Source organism: Chrysochloris asiatica, unplaced genomic scaffold (genome assembly GCF_000296735.1).
Source record: "Chrysochloris asiatica unplaced genomic scaffold, ChrAsi1.0 scaffold00045, whole genome shotgun sequence".
Taxonomy (NCBI): Eukaryota; Metazoa; Chordata; class Mammalia; order Afrosoricida; family Chrysochloridae; genus Chrysochloris; species Chrysochloris asiatica.
Genome location: NW_006408563.1, coordinates 12,586,291 through 12,607,738, shown reverse-complemented (window position 1 = coordinate 12,607,738; position 21,448 = coordinate 12,586,291). Strand labels below are relative to the sequence as shown.

Here is a 21,448-nt window from a genome sequence, read left to right as displayed (position 1 = left end):
AAAGGGGGAAGGAGAAGAAGGCAAGTATCGTACATGTCCAAATATACGGCAGATTTCTTGTTCTTCCAAAATTATTGCTCAGAAAAGACCAAGTTACTTCATCATCAAATCTTTACTACACCTTACCATTACTTCATTTTGTAAAGCAACATTTTGTTTGGGGGAAAAAAAGCACAATAGACTGAAACAACCTCAGTCATTATTAGTTTCAAATGTTTATAGATGTAATATTCAGAAAATCAGTAATAAACAAAAAAGATTTTATAGTTTCAACACGATGTTTTATAATTACAATTGTTGGATATGATTATCCAAGATATTAAATTTAACCTTAAAAAGCACTCTGGAGATTAAGTATAGTCACCTATAGGGCAAATGTGCTAAATAAAAACTGTCCGTGAATAATGTAAACGGTGCTTATAGTTTGGAACACAGTTCACAGTGACAGAAGTATACTTGAATAAAAAAATACTAAATCTCAAACAATTTAGGCAGAAGTGGTGTATGCTAGAAAACTAGGTGAGGTGACTCAGAACAGTGGGTTTTGTGATGACAAAGACACTAATGTCAATACACAGGTGAAGAATGTCAATAAAGCCTATTGATTAACTGTAAAGGTTGCCACTTCTAAATTAGCCATTTATACAGTATGTGATTTTTCTAAAAAATAGAGTACATAAGTAAATTAATACATTAAAATTATAAGCATTTGAACATTTTATCTATACCTTTAGAAGTGTATATATTCAAAACTGGTCATTGGGGAAACAAGTGAACAACCATATTCTGAGATCACCATATATGCAGGCATATGTAGTATTTTTTCCTGCTTTCTTAAATAATTGAATGCTTTCTTAACTTTCCTATGAACTCCCCAATAAGTCAAAAGTTTACTTCAAACTTCTTTAAAGGTTCGATTTCTAACTTAATCCCTTCAAATCAATTTCATTTAGCTATATGTCACCTTTCCTCTGTAAAGTTCTAGGTGAACACATTATTTTAATCCTATCCCTCTAAAGGCAAACATTTTTCAATCATTGTATTAATTAAACTTTTAGGTACACATTCTTGAAACCCAACCAAGTAAATGGTTAAAAGCCTTCAGATAAAGTATTTTGCACTGTTTACATAAAACAAAAATTATTCTTATTATAATGTGCTTCAAAGAAGAATTTGAGATCCTGAGCAAAGTCATACTTTCTAGACAGAAACACTTGCCCTAATGTATACACTTAACTCACTTTTGTTTGTTTTCTAGCTTTTTAATACAGCCAAAGTAAAGACAACTCAAATATTAAATTGTTTATTTTCAAGTACTTAAAAAGCAAACATTTTAACCATTCCTTTTTGCTCATTAAAAAACATACAGCCATCATTTTCTAGCAGACATGCTCTGACCAAATGCTACTTTTCCAAATTTTCAGTATTTTAATTTTTCAGCTATTTAATTACATTTGAGTGGGCTTAGATTCTTGAGATTCATCTAAATCACAGCATTAATAAGAAACTCTATTCACAGAAGTAGCCATAATCATACACATAATTCAACATAAACATCAGAGCTCACCAAAACCTATATGAACGGGCACAATATAATCAGAATAATGTCAGCTTATATTCCTTTAAGAATTATACATAACAATTCTTCTTTTTTGAATGAGTTCCCATATCCTTATGAATCCTTGTAGTAAGAACAGTGACGATAAAAGTAAACTTACAGATAATGTCAGTAACATCATGAAGTACTAACTACATCTCCTCCTCACTTATAGACTACCTTGCTATCTGGCATTTTATATTTATGAAAATAATAAAAAGCCTACTATCTATATTGTGCATTAATGAAGTATGTCTTACAGTAATTAACACCATGGTGTGAGTCAAGAACACCACTGGCTGTGATGGTTAAGGTTATATGACAGCTTGGCTGGAGCATGATTCTCAATGATTTGGCAGTTATGTAATGATGTAATTGACAGCTATGTAATGATGTAGGCATCCTCCATTTTCACATAATACTGATCTTCACATAACAACCTAGTCTCTGGAACTTAATCAATCGTACCTATAAGTGAAGAGTGGGTGTATTACACAAATCTTTGTTTGTCTTTTTTTTATTTGGGGGTGTGTGGGTGGGCAGGTAGGAGTGGAGTCCTGGTACTACACTGTGGGTTAAGCACTGCACAGCATTATCAGTTTGAACCACAAGGTTGGCAGTTCAAACTCAGCAGTCATTCTTTGGAAACCTTATAAAGGGTTGCTATGAGTCGAAACTGACTCAATGGCACTCAATAACAGCAACAACAAGGTAGAAGAACGAAGTGAGGGTTAGGATCAGGACCATGGTTAGGTGTAGGCTAGGCTTAGAACTTCATTTACTGTTAAGAGCTATGGTCAGGACCAGGCTTAGTTTTAGGGGTAAGGGTTGGGCTAGGGCTAGGAATAAGACTTAGTTTAGTTTTTAGGATTACAGTTATTTATTTTTACTTCAAATGTATTTTATTTCCTATTCATTTAGAAGTTCTGTGACTATATTATTCCTTCTTTTCACTTTATGTTTCTGTTTTTGTTGCTGCAACTGTGTCTCTGGTTCTCGATTTTCATTCTTGCAGTTCTGTTTTACTTTAAATGCCTCAATATCTGGGTTGGGAGTCTTGGTGTGGTGCTGCAGAATAAGCATGAGACACAAGGTTGATGGTTTAAACTCACCAGCCGCTCATTGGAAACCCCATACAGAGTCACTATGAGTTGGAAACAACTCAACGTCACTTAACAACAATAAAAAAATCTGGGTTGAGTCTAAGTTATATTGTCACATATGTTAGTTTAAGGATATTGTCTGCTGTTGTTGGTTGTGTCCAAAGAACTCCCTTTAGTATTTTGTATAAGGGTGGTCTGGTGTTTACAAATTCTTTAAATTTCTGTTTACCTGAAAATGACCTAATTTCACTGTTACATTTAATGCACAATTTTGCTGGATATATAATTCTTGATTTTTCTTCTTCTTCTTCTTCTTCTTTCAGTGTTTTATATAGCTCATTCCATTGTCATCTTGATGGCATAACTTCTGCTAAGAAATCAGAGCTTAGTCTTACTAGTTCTCCTTTGCAGGTAACTTTTCATTTTTCCTGAGCTGCTCTAAGGATTCTTTCCTTGTCTTTAGTTTTAAAAGCTTAATTATGTCTTGGTGTTTTTCTTTTGGAATTTGTTCAACTTCTTGAATGGCTATCTTCTTGTCTTTCATGTTGTTAGGGAGTTTTATTCCAACAATTCTTGGACAATAGTCTCTATAGGTTTTCTTCCTCTCTTCACATTCTGGAATTCCAATCACACATAAGTTATTCCTCTTGATAGTGTCCCAAACAAGTCTTTTGCTTTCTTTGGATGTGTTTGTTCTTCTTTCCTCTAGGAGATGAATATTGACAGTTCTCTTCAAGCTCAGTAATTCAGACTTCCATTGATTCAATTCTACTTGTGATATCTATTTTTCTTTTTATCTATTTCTGAAGTCTTAGTATTAATCTTCTGGCTTTCTAATTGCTCTTTTTGTATTTTCCCTTTTCTTTTCATTTGTTTTGTCAGTTTGTTTCCTGAATTCTTTTATAGTTTCTCCATGTTTTCTCTGATCTCATCTGCAGTTCTCTTGATCATTCTCTCAATCCGTTGGAGTTGCCTAATAGCATTCTTTTAAATTCCTCATCAGGTAATTGCTATACCATGTCTGGTGTTAAAAGTTCTGACTCTACCTTGTTTGCTTGTTTAAGGAACACTGTCTTGTTTCTTCATCTAAGCTGAAATCATCTGTTTTCTCTGAGACATTCTGGTATCGTATTTATATTCAATTTATGATTACATATTGGTAAATTTTCAGGCACTCACCACCTGCCTCCTCATAGATGTGGTAGAGATTGGAATTGTGAATACAGTCTCTGTGAGGTACGTTCATGCATCTACAGGAGCAGGGGTGCTATGCCTGGTGTGGACCTCAGGAAAAGCAGGAGGGAGTACCACTGATTTCTGGGTTGGCATGGGAGGGGATTGACCATGACCCCAGCTACCAGGGTGCAGGAACAAGTGAGAATTGCGGCCCTTTGCCACCAAATTCCAGTCAAGTCCTATGCTTACAGGTCCCCGTATCTACAACCAAAATTCTCAAGATGGCCATGCTATTTCACATCAGCCCAGTCTTCCTGTTTTCCCTCTCTCTCAATTTTCCCTCTTTTTCAATGCTTCTATTTAGCTCTCTCTTCTAGTAGGAACTCAATCCACCCTTCTGTACTGTCCTCCAACATTCAGGTCAGGATTGCCATCTGTCTTTTTCACTTGGTCTTCCATGTCTTTGTTGCAGACATTAAGCCCAGTACATCTGCCTGCTCCTCCATCTTGTCTCGGAAGCTTGTGAAGTAAATCTTAAAGAAGAAGTTACAAATGCCTACAAGCCCAGGTAGGTAAAAACAGCATGAGTAGCCAGCTCCTGGCACACCACATACAGTGAGGAAAAAGTTGCATGGTCCAAAGGAAGCATTCACTATCTTGACAAACCAATTTTTGCCTTTCCAGTGTAATCATTTCTTCTTATATTTTTACCCAGAGAAAATGGAATTTTTTTTTTACATGAAATTTTAATAAATCCCACTTTCAAAACACAATGAAAGATAAGCAAACCCTTTCTGAAAACCAGACCTAGTTCATAGGCTACCAATTTCTAATGTTTTGCCTTGGGACTAACCAAATCAATTGTAACCAAGTCCATTGTGACTCCTAGTGACCCCATGTGTGTCAAAGTAGACTGTTCCCTAGGGCTTTCACAAGGAGATTATCAGGTCTGTCTTCTAAGGCAACTCGGAGGACTTAAAACTCCAACTTTTGATTAGCAGCCATGTGCTTTAACCTAGGGACTCCCAATAGGACTCATGATTCCTGACGTATTTTTCAATCAGTGACAACTCCACCAATAAAAGCCACATTCCTCGGGCCTAAGAATGAAGGAAGGAAGAGAAAATCATCTCCCACACTAAAAATGCTTAAGAATCAAATACTTGTCAACAAGCTGCGTCTCCTCTGACCAAGGCAGCATAAGATTTCAGTAGCTGTTTAAAACAATTTTGCAGCATCTGAATTTTTAATTTTTTTTCTGCTGCTACTCACTAGCAATCAGCATGTACTGGACACCATCTGGAAATTGAGCCTGGGCATATGGGAGCATGCAGGCCTGGGTGACTGTCTGTCTTCATGCCTTCTTTCCTCTTTTCTCTCCCCATCTCCTTCCTGCCTTTCCTTTTCTCTCTTGTTCCTACTTGCATAATTAGAAACTCATCACAATGGCTGAAAAGTTTTGGACTTTTGCTTTTTTACTCTGTGATAGAAAACATCATATGAAATCCATCTTAAGTTAGATCAACACCTTAGATCTAAGGGTCCATTTTATTTGATTGCTACATAAATCATGAAAAAAGTAAAGACTGAAAATACTGCCTCTGTGATGGTAAAAGCACTGTTCATATGCAAATAGACAATATTCTTCATGAAAGCAAAGTGAGTACTTATCAGAGAGTCATGAAAACACAACTGTTTACAGAGCTTTAAAAGCAGAGCTGCGATTTTATTCACAGTGCACTGGATTCTACTGTTGCAGTACTCCTGGAAGTGAACCACGCAGTAGGAAGTGCCAGGGAAGAAATGGCATCCTGGCTTTAAGTACAAAGTCCCCCAACAGGATGTGGCTTCAGGCAAGAGGGGTTGAAATGTTTCTAGGTCTAACTGATGAGAGAAACTCTGAAGTTGTTACACTGTTGTCTTTTGAGATTATACCAGATATTTATAATTGTGATATTCTTAGGCATGCTAAAGTTTGAAAATCACCGTGCTATATATACTTATAGTCTTCGTTTTTATGTTGTTGTCTTTTGAGATTATGACCTGGTCTTTGGAACCTAACCACATTGATTAGTGAGTCGTAGATATAAACTGTCCAAATGTAGGTAAGTATTTAGGAATATTCAAAATGGGTAGGGTTGCTGGCATCAGCCTTCAAAACAAAATAAACCAACCGCAGGGCCAGTGGAAACTGTCACATTTTTTTTTCCCCCTCTTATCTATAAGGAACTCTGGAGGCACAGTGGTTAAGTACTTGGCTGCTAACCGAAAGGTTAGTGGTTCAAATCCACTAGTTACTCACAGGGAGATGGGACCTGGAAAGCTACTCCTGTAAAGACTCTCTATGTATAGGAGTTGATTTGACATCACATAACAACAATCTTTAATAATGCTAAAGTTCAGATCTTACTGAATAGTCATATGATACATGTATCTAAGCATTTAATTTTTTTTCTCAATGCATTATAGGTTTTATTAATGATCACGTTATATTTTGAAAACCTTGATTGGACCTGGCATTAAGAAAGCTGTAGAGTCTTAAGCAAACTGAAGATTCTCTGGACCTCAATCTTTCCATGGGGAAAATTATTATTTAATCTCAGAACTGTAATCTCATATAACAGTTTTAGCAATAGTAGTGTGCCAGGAAAGCTGGTAGTATTTCTAGAATGAAGATCCTAGTTTTATGATGCAAACTTTAACCCAGGGGATTAGATGATCAATACTACTATCATGTAAGCAGATCTTTGTTAAAGTGCTATTACAAATTTCTGAAATCTGCACAATTCTGTTAAACATATAGATTCCCAGTTCAAATTTTCAAGTTTAAAATATTCTAACCAATGTCTGATCTTTCCCAAAAAGGAAAGAACTCATCTTTTCTTTTTGTTCAATAACTATGTCATGTTCTATCATATCACTTTTTAAAAATGAATCCATTTAAAAGAATTCATTTTCAAAACAGAATTATATGCCTCAGAGTATATAAAGAAATCTGTTGCTATTCATCCCAAATAGGGCTTGGTAGCTCATTTGCTGACCTTTGTGATAATAGATATATATGAAGAAGCTTTAAAAATTTAGTAGAAAAATTTCATTATCTTTCTATTCCATTTTTCCATGATAGCTTTGAAGACCCCCCTCATAAATAGAGAAAAACAATAATGTAATAATGAAAACAAACTCTTGAAATTAAATTTAAAAATATGCAATAACAGTTTTAAGTTTCAAAAATGAATGGGGAAATATGTTTAAATGTGTACAATTTACATTTACACCAACCAACAGGAAAATGTCAGCTTTATAGAGTAGTTTAAAAAACAAATGTTTAAGAGTTTGAATTTACTTTCCAGGGAACAGGTACTCATAAAAAATGTCTTAATTTTTAAAACATTATTTCCCTTGGGTTTAGAGCTTTTTTCTGTTTAGTTTCATGTTTTTATTGCATCTATTTGCTATAGAGGAATCATGGTGTGGCATTGTAGGATCAGCACTGGACTGTGAACCACAAGGTCGGCAGTTCAAACCCACTAGTAGCTCCTTGGGAAGCCCATACATGGTGTTATGAGTTGGAATTGACTCAATGGGGCGGCACACGACAACAACAACACCAGCATTTACTATAGAAGGAGCCCTGGTAGCACAATGGCTAAGTGCTCGGCTGCTAACCTTTCGGTTTAGACCCATCCAGTCGCTCTGCGAGGAGAAAGACCTGGCGATCTGCTCCTGTAAACATTGAAGAAAAAAACAAAAAAAAACATTGCTGTTGAGTTAAGGAGTTCTGTTCTGTTACGTGGAGCTCTAGTAGCTTAGTGGATTACAAGTTGGGCTGCTAACCGCAAGGTCAGCAACTCAAATCTACCGGTCAGTTCACCAGAGAACGATGAGGCTATGCAGGGTTGCTATGAGTCAGAACTGACTGCACAGCACCTAGATACAACCATCACTCTGCTATGTGCAATCACCCTGAGTTGGAATCTACTTGACGGTCCCTAACAACAACTTTTGCAATTGATGCTAGGAAAAGTAAAACTTCACAGCAAAAGTTAAACTTCAGTATTCAAATTATACTCCAATGACCAAGTCACTCATTGCTTCTGATGAGGATTTCTGAGCAAAAGAAGATACTCCTGACAAATATATCTGCCAATCACAGCAAGATGGCATAGAGTAGTTGGAAGGAGGAGGAGTATCATTTTCTTACTTGTCTGTTTGGTTTGGTTTTTTAAATGCCTGGGTTCTAAGTAGAGAGTACCTGTAAAATCAGGAATTGAAATGGTCTTTAAACATTCTCCCAGGTTGTTTATCTAGCAGCATTTCAAAGAGTAAGGCTGATAACATTTTGAAAAGGATTCCCTTTCTCAGACATGCCTCTCTTCATGACAGTCCCCATTATGAGAGCAATAATAGTTCATCGAGTGGTATTAGCAGTATTTGCAGTGTTGCTCTTACAAGTTTATTAAAACTGCCAGGAAGGTTGATTAATATTCCTAGAGCTATGATCCTAGTTTTTGATGCAAACCTTAACACAGCTGCTTCTGTGGAATAGCTTCAGGGCTTTGTCCTTAGTTGTAATGGATGAGAACCAATGAATTGGGTAAAGGGCTTTGCACTCTGAAATTTCCAGAATTTCTGATCTATGGATCTTTCCTTAAGCCATTAAGATACTTATGCAAATATAAATGGATTAGCATGAATGAGTGCTAATGGATTCCTTAATAAGATAACACTTTAGTATTCCCCAGAACCTATTCTGGAAACCCTGGATAGATGACACATATAAGGCAAAAAAAAGAACACAACAATTTCTCTGACTCCTTCAACCTCAGCAAGTCCTCTGAAAGTGGTTCTGCAAAGGCACAGAGTGACTTTAGCACTCTTGGTGGAAAATTTGCCAATCAAATGAATAATTTCTAATCATTTTTCAAACCTTTTAGCATGGAGGAAGGATATTTTTGAGCATATAATTAATTACCTTGGATTTCCAAACCTCTCACCCAAGTTCCCTGCTTCCCCTCCCAACCCCAATACCTTGAAGCCCAATTTCAAAGACAATGATCTTGTCTAATACTAGAGAAATTAGGTAAAACTTGCTCAAGGTCAAATACACCTGCTATGTTACTGTTAGGAGCCATGCAGTCGGTTCTAACACAGTGACCCTAGGTACAGCAGAACGAAGCACTGTCTGGCCCTCTGTCATCCTCATAATTGTTATATTTGAGCCTATTGTTGTCACTGTGTCATCCATCTGGTTGAGGGTCTCCCTCTTATTCACTGAACCTCGACTTTACTAAGCATGATTTCCTTCTCTAGGGACTGGCCCTTCCTGACATCTCCAAAATACACCCACTTCTCACTTACAGCCTATCTTGCTAGCCCACATTTATGACCATAGTAAAAAATCTATTATCCAACTGCTCTGCACATTAATAAAGTATATCTGGCAGTAACAAATGTAGATATGCAAAGTCAGAATAACACTGGCTGTGATGGGTAAGGTTACATGTCAGCTTGGCTGGCCCACAATTCTCAGTGCTTTGGCAGTTATGTGAAGATAAAACTTGATTATTGAGTAATGATGTGGTTTGGCAGTTATGTAATGATGTAGCCATCCTCCATTTTATGATCTAATGCAATCATCCTCTATTTATGCATAATGCTGTCATTTACATAATGACCTGGTCTTTGGAACCTGACTATATTGATCATTAAGGCATATGTGTTACCATTCAAAGTAGATAAATATTTAGGAATATTCAAACAGGGTTGCTGGCTTCAGCCTCATAAACAGAATAAACAAAGCACATGCCCAGTGGAAACTTTCTTTTTTTTTTTTTTCCTTTGCATAACTCAAAGTCAAATTCTCCAGGCCTGAATGTTTCAAAAGTGCATCTTAATGGATTCCCTTTAAAGCAAAGTTTTATTATTGTAAGTGTAGGAAAATACATATCACTATTATTGCTATGTTGTTGTTGTTGTTAAGTTCCATTGAGTCCATTGTGACTAATAGAGACGCTGTTTAGTGTTTCTGAAAGGAGCTCTGGTAGCATAGTGGTTATGAATTGGGCTGCGAATCTAAAGGTCAGCAGTTCAAAACTACCAACTGTTCCACGGGAGAAAGATGAAGATTTCTGCTCCCATAAAGATTTACAGCCTCAGAAAACCTGTACAGGGTTGCTATGAGTTGGAACTAACTCCAGGCACATAACAACATAGTGTTTCTGAGTAGCAGCTGCTAAGTTGGAACCACCACCTTGCAGTTCAAATCAACCTTGCAGCCCAGTGCTTATCCTATAGCGTCATGGACCTTTTATAAATTGTGTTAGCATTTCTGGTAATATCAAGTCCTACTATTTATATAGTAGCTGAGACACTAATCTAAAGTCTTTAGCCACAGTTGTCATTTAATTCTCACAACCGCGTATGCATAGATACATGTATGATAGAGATATTATTAGTGTGGCAGTGTGGGCTTATGTGCTGGACTGCAAAGTCAGTTTGAACTGCATGTTTGGCGGTTCAAGCTCACCAGTCAGTCCTTGGAAACCCTATGCATGGTTGCTATGGGTCGGAACTGACTAGACAGCACTTAACAAGAACAACAACAATCACCACTTTATAGAAGAATCTTAAACTTAAAAAATTAATGTCACAAATCTATTAAAGAATTTAAATTCAAACCTATGTCTTTAAGTCCCTAAAACCTGTGGTTACTGTTTATACTAAGCTTCCCAAGTTGGGGAATATGATGCTAAGAGTTTAAGGGTTTGGACCAAGTGTGAGCATATTGACTACAGATAATCTTGCTTTCTATATCCAAGGGTGTGTGCACATGCACATCTGATGTGTGGCTGGCCAGTGAGATCACTTGTCTGGATGGTGGCACTCAACTTTGTATCTCCTATAAGATTGCCTCACATGACACACACTGGAAGGCTGGCAGTTGAATTAGCTGCATCACTAAAATAGGGTTGTTCACATTTGAATGTTTGCTTCATTTTTAATTCTTAGGACAAATATTTATTAATCAATTACTACACACCCAAAACAAAGCCACTCTTAAAGATACAGTACTTAGCCTTAAAAAACTCCATCTGTATGTACATTTGCTGCAGGCAGTTAAACTATTTGGTATACACAGGGGGCTTATCACATTTGCTGATGATTTAAAAAATATATTGTTGTTGTATGTGCCATCAGGTCGATTCTGACCCTTAATTCCTATTTTGTCAGTTAGTAGCAAGTCACTCTAGTTGTTTACAATACAAATTCTGACTGAATACATTAAAGATTCCTGGTAGTGTAATGGGTTATGCATTGGGTTGCTTAACCACAAGGTCAGCAGTTTGAATCCATCCACTGCTCTGCAAGAGAAACATGAGGCTTTCCTTTTCCTATGCCCTGATGGCACACAACGACCACTACCACCATATTCATCTTCATGAATCACCCATTCTTTTATTTTACTTGTGGAAAAAAGAATTAAAAAAAAAGACTTTGTATGCAAAAAATGATCAGGGTAGATGACCATCTGATGAAAGATATGCAATACAAAACAGAGTGTTTTGTAAGTATTCTTTATAAAATCGGTAAATGTGAAGTCTTTCTTTAAAAGTAGTAAGTGACAAAAAAAACAATAAAATGGGGTATGTACATTCATGCAGTGTAGTAGCAGCTGAAGAATCTTGGACAATCGTAATAAATTCATATAAGATAAACTATAAGAAAATGGAGGTATACAATAACTTCAACCTACCAAAATGGCAATTTCATATGGCTCAACCTAATATTTACTTTGACTCCCTTTCTCTGAGCTGGGCTGCAAATTGATGCTAAACCACTCTACTGCCCAGAGGTGTTTGTTTTGTTTTATTTTGGTTTGAATTAAATTAAGACTAATTCTCTGACAAACTGAAACAGCATCCTGTCCACCAATATTGCAAATGCCCACTCACTAAAACAGTTCTGACTTACTTTCTGCATGTCAACAACTGCAAGTACAAAGTCAGTTTGTGACATAAAAACTCTATTTCTATTAACACAAACACATACAGGCATGTCTGCAGGTGGCAAGACTAATATGCAATATCTATTTACCAGATATAAATCCCACACCATAAAAAAAATAATAAAACTATTACCAAAAGTATTCACTAAATATATTAAAGAAAATATAAGACATTTAAAAGGGCTAAAAGGCAAAAGCATGGGGCGGGGAAGAACTAAGTCTTTTAGGACTACCAAACCCCAAACCTAAAGACTTTTTTTTCTCTCTCTAAATTTGTTAAAGAAAATTTGTTTCTGGATTGAGAACTCGCTTGCAAAGTCTCTGCCTAGAGCAAGATATTCAGAGCCAACTTATTAACTCCTAATAAAACCAGGCTTGGAAGGAAAATGCTTCCAGCCCCACAAGCTAAAGGTCCCAGTCAGCATTGTGATAATACTATGTGACTGCTTTAGGTGTATTTTCCCCTTATTATCAACTTCCTTTTTCCATCATATTAAACTCCACAGAAACATATGTATCTACCATACAGCAACTTGAATATGGACACCTCTGTTCCTCTGGCAATAAAAGTTCACAGAACCCATTATGTTCCATGGAAAAAGTGAACATTAGCCTCCACCTTGAATCCTCCTGCAATCTCAACCCCTACACTGGAGCACTATTGTCCTTTCAGCTCCAAACTATGCTCTATCACAGTTCGGTATCACTGGCCATTTCAAACATTCCTAGAACTTTCTGTCTATGTTAAGGCTATTTATAGCTAACACTATCTTTTTCTTTATTATTTAATTCAATCTGAAACTATCATTTCAGAAGTGAATTCAGTACATGATTTAAAAAAGTAAAATAAAATTACAGTTCCGAAACATAGTATTATTTAGGAGCATTCTATTTTTGCCAGATAATACCCTATATTTTAATTCTTAAACCAATCCATGATTCTTTCTTTTCTACTGACCATGGTCACTGATTTTATAGAACCTAATTGTCTTAGTCAGTATTTTAAGGAATATTGTCGTTGTTAAGTGCCATTGTTCTATTCTAACTCATAAGGGACCCTGTATAGGGTTTCCAAGAGTGGCTGGTGAACTTGAGCCTCCAACCTTGCAGTTCAAACGGAACTTGCAGTCGAGTGCATTAACCCATAGCTTCACACCAGGACTCCTAAAAGCCTACAGCACCTGGTATTTTTAGGTGGCCTCCCATTCAAATACTAACCAGGACGACCCTGCTTAGCTTCTGATATCAGACCAGATCGGGTGCATGCAGAGTGGAATAGCCATAGATAGAGTTACGTAAATAACTCTCTCCATTAGGTCATTGTTATTTTGTCCTAAAGTCTTACATAGCACTGACAGTTAAGAGCTATACGCAATTTAAGAATTTAAGTGCTTTTAACTTTGTAAAGTGTCTCTGAAGAAGAGCAGATAGTAATGTTTATTTAATTGATGACAAAGACAAGATCAGATTTTAACTGGCCGGTTTCCCCAAAATAAGGAAATATCATTACAATCACACTGCTATCATATGCGGTTGAGTCAGTTCCAACTAACAGTGACCCTGTGTAGGGTTTCCGAGGCTATAAATCTGTACAAATGCAGAAAGCCTCAACTTTTTCCTAGGAGTGCCTGGTAGGTTTGAACTATTGACCTTGCAGTTAGCAGCCTAACACATAACCCACTATGCTATCAGGACTCCGATACAAACATGTTGTTATTAAGTGCTGTTGAGTTGGTTTTGACTCATAATGGCACTGCTGAGAGTTGCCAAGAAGGAGCTGGTGAGTATGAACCACGAATCTTGTGGTTAGCTGTCCAGTGCTTATTCTACAGTACCATACGATCTTATAAGACATTAAATACACTGGACATTTCTTGGTCTAGATCCCAAATATCGCATTTCACAGCTTTGTGGATTCTTTATCAGGCACAAGATCTATTTTTGTTTTTGAGTTCTTTATTTCATTTCTGGGAAGGACAAATGGAACTCTGAAAATGAAAACTCTAAAGCAATGTGCTGAGAGAACAACCAAGGTTGAAAGGGACCTGGCTCATTGTAAACCCTTCACAGAATCTTCCAGCTGCTCTCTTACTGTTGTCTAAACAATGAGGTCCTTCCATAACCTATTCCATGTATTCTTCTCATCAAGCCTACATCCCAATCATTTTCCTTCACTGACATATATTCAGGACACCTCTTCTGTTTCCCCACTTCCTTACCTCCATCTCTTTCCTCTCCCCAATCCTTCCTTTCTTTGCCTCCAATCTCATCCTGTCCTAGCTTATGAGCTCTGGTTTATCACTCTACCTCTTTAAAGCCTTTGGGCTCCACAGGCTCCATCTTGTTTCTTCCTGACTAATGGAGGGTGGGGGTGCGGGATGGGGAAGAGTTGAGGAGGGGGACTCCCATTCTATGTAGGGGATTTATAGTCTCTCCCCACAAAATGAGAATCTGTTCTCTCTCCTTGGCAACTCCCTCCATACCAGTTGCCACTGAATTCACTACAACCCCAAGTGAGTCAAAATGGGGTTTTCAACAGCTGAGTTTTCAGAAGTAGATTGTCAGGTCTTTCTTTAGAAGCAGCTCTGTTTTCAGTTGATAGACCAAGTGTGTTGACCATTTGCAACATCCAGTCCCTTTCCTTCCTCTGTAGGTGCCTATATTTTCTCTTAGTTCTCACATTACAGAGAAACAACTCCTTCCATTGTGGGAGATCCTTCAAGTCCCTCTCCCCTCCTGCCACCCTTGATAACGGTTCACTACTGGTAATCTCTCCTCTTCTAGCTTCCACGCCACCTCACTTTCTCTCTAGCAGCATTTTTTTTTTTCCTTTCAAAGCTTCCAGTTTTCTAAGGTTTTCACTCCCTTCCTTACAGAAATCTCCTTTATTGGGTTCTAACAATCACATACAATATGTCTGTCAAAACCATCAAGAGTTGCTTAAGTTCAAAACCTTGACTCCTATTTTGACTTCTTTTTCTCTCTCTAAGCAAGTCTAACTGGCTCTTCTCTCTGCACTGGTCACTTCCTCTCTTTCTCACTGCTACCACCCAAACCCAAGACCTCACTTCCATACAATAGACTCTAGATGGCCTACTTCCTTTAGGATGCATTTGCCACTGCTCCCTGGGCACCATGCATACATTGCTACCAACATAAATACGCAGGCTATTTCTAGAGGGATCTTTTTGAAAAAAACCATAATTTTTACCGTATCACTCCCTTGCAGGAAAACCTTCAGCGATTCTTCAAATACTTCAACAGGGCTTTCAGAGCCACCTAAGGTGGTTTTTCCCTTTTACTTGTGTGCTTCCAATAAATAGCTGGATCCTGATCATTTCCATTCCTTCACCTATATTTGGTATCACCACCATCTGCACACTCAGCCAAGCTCAGCTTGCTTTCTCACTGATCAAAACATTAGCCATTCCAGGCATAGCATCATGATAAATGGAACTGTTCTAGACACACTGGATGACCACATATTATTTTCCAAATATACCATGATCTTTGGCTCCTTTTGAACTTGCAGATGCCAGGAAAGTTCTTTCTTCTCCTTTTCTCGTTGTAGATAGAAGTCTACTTGTCTTACAGGTATAGTTAATATGTTAGTTCTCTAGTCCCTCCCTTCCTTAACCTGACACTTACCCAATAGAATTTAGCTAGCAGGGCACTAGTTTTTACCAGTTTGACACACTGTGGTAGCTTGTGTGTTGTTAGAATGCTGGAAGCTATACTATCAATATTATAAGTATTGGCTGGATCACCCATGGTACATAGGGTTCATCAACATTTCCAGACTGAGACAGACTAGGAAGAAGGAAAGGCAAACTACATCTGAAGGGTTAGCCACAGAAAATCTTTTGCACAGCATTCAAAACATTACCACAGAGCCATTGCCATGCTGCAATGAGTTTCGATGACGGGTAAGACTGAGGAATTCGCACTGACCGCCTAAGACAGGCAGTGTCCCTTAAACAAATAATAAATAAGGGGGAATCTGATGCAGACCGTGCAGACCCGGTCAGGAGTTCAAGGCCCTGTGGCCGTCCAAACCATAGGCTCTGAGGATCAGACTTTAGCCACCTAGCAGACGTAGCAAAATGTCCCTCATCTGATTATTCAATTATGCTGGTTAGTAATTCCATACATGAGCCCTGGATACCCACAGATAAATGTAAAAACCTTCCCTAAAAGCCGAGACTATAAATTCCAAAAAGGCAAAGTTTTTCCCAAAAAAAAAAAAAAAAAAAAACTAAAAAGGATAGAGAGGAACTCTGTTAACTGATGGTATGTAATGAAACAAGGTATATGAATGTTTGAATGTGAAACCAATGATGTGCCCTGAAAACTTTCACTCAATCCACAATAAAAACCTTAAAAAAAAAAAAGTTTGTAAAAAAATGGAATTAAAAAATAATGGAATTTCTCCATTAAAAAAACATTGCCAGATACAGTGCTGGCAGATGAACCCCTCCAGTTGGAAGGCACTCAAAATACACCTGAAGAATAGCTGCCTCCTCAAAGGGCAGTTCTCCAGATGATGTGAGTGGAGTACAGCTTTCATTTATTGACGGGGCACAACTCAAAATGCAAACATCCATTAATAATCAGAATATGAACTCTATAAAACACGAATCTAGGAAAGTTAAAAGTGGTCAAAAATGAAATGGAACACATAAACACCAATATCCTAGGCATCTGTAAAGCTGAAATTTTGCTAATGATAAATTTTAAATTGCTGCATCAGTATCTCAACAGGGAACTTCCAGAAATCCAGGCTGGATCCAGAAGACAACATGGAACTAGGAATACTATTGCTGATGAAAGTAGAGAAACCGGAAAGATGTTTACTTGTGCTATATTTACTATACAAAGACTTTTGATTGTGTGGATCATGATAAGCTATGGATAACATTGTGAAAAATGGATATTCTAGAACCCAAAACGTTGCTCATGAAGAAACTACGTAGACCAATAAGCAATTTTTCAAACAGAACAAAAGAATACTGAATGGAGTAAAATCAGGAAATGTGTGTGACAGGGTTGTATCCTTTCATCATACTTGTTCAATCTATATGTTGAACAAATAATCAGAGAAGCTGGATTATACAAAGAATGTGGATCAAGACTGGAGGAAGACTCATCAACAACCTTCAGTATACAGACGATACAACATTGCTTGCTGGAAGCAAAGAAGAATTAAAATCCTTACTGATGAAGATCAAAGGCTACAGCCTTCAGTATGGACTGCACCTCAATGTAAAGAAAACAAAAGTCTTCTCCACTGGACCAATCATTAACATTATGATAAATAGAGAAAATATTGAAGTTCTCAAAGACTTCATTTTTGTTTGAATTTACAATCAACACTGAAGGAAGCAGCAGTCAAGAATCCAAACAACATTGTGTTGGGTAAATTTGTTGCACAAAACCTCTTTAATGCATTCAAGAGTAGATGTCAGTTTTGAGGACTAGGGTGCACCTGACCCAAGTTATGGTATTTTCAATCTCTTCATATGCATGTGGAAGTTGGATAATGAATAAGAAAGAGCATAGAAGAATGGATGTATTTGAATTATGGTCTTGGAGAAGAATATTGAAAACATCATGGATTATCAGATGAACAAACAATTCTGTTTTGGAAGAAATACAGCAAGAATGCTTCTTAAAAAGTGAAATGGCAATACTTCATCTCTCATACTTCAGAAATATTATCAGCAAGGACCAGACCCTGTAGAAGGACATCATGCCTGGTAGAGTGCAGGGTAAGTAAAAACAAAGAAAACTCCTAACAAAATGGATTAGTACAGTGGTGGTAGCAATAGGCTCAAGCGTAACAACTGTGAGTATGAAACAGGACTGGGCAGTGTTTTGTTTTGTTGTGAATATGTCACTATGAGTTGGAACTAACTTGACTACACCTAAGAAAAACAACATATACTTGCCACAATGATTTTAGAAGGACACCTCCCCTGATAGATTGAGGGACGCACAATATTATGTGTTTCTGGATGTTTTTCATTGCTTCTAGCAGGAAGATAGCATGTAGTAGATGCATATACTAAACAGTGGTCTAATTTAATTATTTTCTTAAATAAATATCATTTAAATAAATAAATAACTGCTGTTTTCTTGCAACAAGTGACTGCAATAGTTCCCGCTATATTGCCAGCACTTAGAATCCTACCAGGTATATAAAATGATTCCCAAATTTATTTGTGAACAGCAAAGAATATGCATTACATTATTAATTATTTCATATAGATTGTGGGTTTTTAAAAATATAAACTGGGTGTTATGTTGCTTAAGTATATATGATGAATGGATAGATGGATGAATGAATGGATTGATAATAGGAATAAAGGGGGAAAGAAGGAGAGGAAGGGAGGGATGGAAGAAGGGAGGAAGAAAGGAATGAAGAAAAGGAAAGAATCTAAAAACATAGATCATTCTTCCTTTTCCATCCTCTTTTAACTTATATTTTAAATGGCTCCATAAATAGTACAAATACAAACAGAGTGTAAGTTCATTTTAATCTACAAACTACATTGTTGACAAACAATTGTTTTTACTTCTTTAACCTAACTATGAAGAGAGTCAGGCCAAAGCAGCAACTATCAATATAGCTAGAATGAGCTTCTTAAGAGACATGCAAGGAATTAACTCACATCTGAGTTGAATGCCCAAAGCATTCCTAATATACCATTCTTCCACCTGCTAATATAACCAATTAACTTTCAATCATAAGGCCAAGCAGGGTAAGGTAGTAACTGATGAATGCTTATTACTGATTGTCACAGAGAAAGTCCACAAAGCTATTGCAAATGTTGGAAGACCAGTGAAATGGAAAATGATTGGATGCTAGAAGTGACGTTTCAATTTCCATGAAAACAAGGTTTATAGAAAATGTCAAAGAACTTGATGTTGGCATTGGTGTCAGATAGGTAGAGACCAGACAAATTTCCTTGCAAGAATACCTTCATTTAAGGCTAAAGCTGAAAGCAAATTTCTTTCATGACTCAAAAGAATGAGGTAGACAAAAGTTAAGTTACTTTTACCTCATGAGTGCTAAACAACAGCAGAGGCAGGAGTCTGGGGGCTTGATTAAAGGCATTGTCCTGACCCACACCACTATGGCTGAGCAGAGACTGCCTTATGAAACGAGCTCAGTGGAACATGGATTTCTCTATTCAACTCTGAGGCACCACTTGGTAAATGACACAATCATTTTCGGGTACAAGAGGTGCTTTAAATGTGGTAACATTATATCATTTCAGCTATAATGATCATAATTACTTATTTCTTTTAATCACAACCCACTTAACCACTTTAGTACAGAGGACTAGTTCAAGGAGTTTAATTTTCATTCAACATCTAATCTTTGTGTTTACCGAAACCCTTCATGGGCTTTGTTTACTGTCTGCTTACTGGCCTGGACGTTTGATCTTGCAAGACTAGATCAGACAGGGTCAGATAAAATACTGATTACTAGAATAAACCAGGCTTGGGGAACTTAGACTGTAATGCTGGTTTTTCAATTCCTCTTTTCTTCCAGTTTTTAATAATTTGCAAAATAAAGTCCAAATAAACAAATAAAATTAAGGCAACTAGCAATCAGAGGGTTCTTGAGCAATGATTGAGAAAAAGAAAGTGATGGGGCTAAATTTGCACTCTGGCCAAAGTAGAGGGTTTGGCTGAGGTCAATCTAACAGTATTATTTCATGACACAAATAACTTTATGACATTCACCAGTATCTGTTTGAACTTTCAGTGACCCCTTAATTATTGAGACATATTAAATACTTGAAACCAACTGGACCAAATATGATAATTCATTGGCATAGGTACCAGAAGAAAACATTGCAGATACAAAATCATTTTCCATGACCTTATTAATTTTTCATCAGAATAAATTTAAAATATATGACTTTTATCAAAGCACTTTCAGATTCTGATCCCTGCAAACTCAAGATTGCCAGAGAGTATAATTTGTGATGGAATCACATTCATAATTATCATCTGTTGCTGTTGTTACATTTCATTGAGTCAGTTCTGAATCATAGCGACCCTGGATGGGTTTCCAAGGAGCGGCTGGTGGGTTTGACAGCAGACTTTGCTTAGCTGTTCACAGTGCCACACCAAGATTCCATTTAGTTTCATAAAAATGATGGGACAAGCTCTCATATAAGTAGAGTTCATATAAAAGAAGAGTTGGACAAAAAAATAAGAAGACATTAAAATGTTGAAAACTTAGGAAAGAAAACTTGGTGGAATAAATCTCTCATAATGGAAGAAAAAAACCCATGAGAAAGACTTCTTGAAAATAATTTTGCAACACATGAGAATGTCTTGGTTTCAGTGAATTATCCTTGTGTTCAACATTAAAATTCCCAACTCATTAAACAATTACTAATATTGGTCTCCCTCCCCCCACCCCACCTCCCACTTGTAGATAGAATATATATGTCTTTCTTACATTTAGGAGTTTATGAGGTCTACATTGAAAAATCTAGGGCAGAAGCAATTGTAGGATGAGATGAACAGCATTAAAAAAAACTGTTCTCTAAACTACCCTAGCCACCCACTCCGAGTTGTTCAATATCAAAAACTCCTGGGAAGCAGGTTCATGGTTCTGGACCTTAAAACAAGAGTATACAAACTCTGTCTCCCCATCTATCCTAAATTAACACTAATGTTAACTCAAATATGTCTGTGTCAACCATGATTGTCTTTGAAATTAAAGAATAAAGGTAAACAGAATGTGCTTTGCTCTGATCACTAGGGAAAATAAAGTTAATATACTAAGCCAAACCAACTTAAGACTCTTTCAAGAATAAGTGTAAATAGTTTAGCTATAATAACAACAAATTTAAAAAATGTACATTAAAATGTTTACTTCAGAATTTAGACCTTTCCATTTGTATATAGTTTTTACATCTGTTTTTAATGATATCAAATTATTGATTGTTCATTTTTCTCATATTTATTTAAGCATTAACTATAGAATTTGCAATCTGATCTTTTTTTTTTTTTTTTGCCTTCTAGTAGATTTTTATTTTTGCCAGGTTTTAGTCATATTTATTTTTATCTTTCAAAATATATAGTTATTTTACTGTTTATTTATTTCTGTGAAATAAAAAAGAAAAGAAAAAAAGTTTGACCTAGGAGATCCATATATGGCAATTTGTAACAGATTCACATAGCTTATGTTTAGGAAATCATGGTTTTGATTAAGAAGTAACCATTTACTTCCCACTGTTTTATTAAAACAGACATTAGCAGATAATAAGAAACATATTTAACAATGTATTCTGCATTTAGTTTGGGCATCAGTAAATTAGCTTGAGATTTTCTTCTGTACTGAAAATCAGCCACAATACGTATCAACTGGTAACTTTAGGGTACAAACAAGGGGTTGAGGAAGCGAAGAGGTACATGGTAGGTACTTTGACCCTGGATTCTCAAAAGAGCCCTAAAACAGAATCCTGACTTTGGTACTGCTAATTTCCAGGCTTGTAATTCATTATTATTACTGTTGTTTGTTGCCATGGAGTCAATGCC

The 21,448-nt window shown here is 36.7% G+C and overlaps 1 protein-coding gene across 3 annotated transcripts in view; it reads right to left on the bottom strand.

Moving 5' to 3' along the window:
• SATB2 (SATB homeobox 2) overlaps positions 1 to 21,448 on the bottom strand; it is a 237,654-nt gene that overhangs the window by 91,243 nt on the left and 124,963 nt on the right. The window lies entirely within an intron of this gene.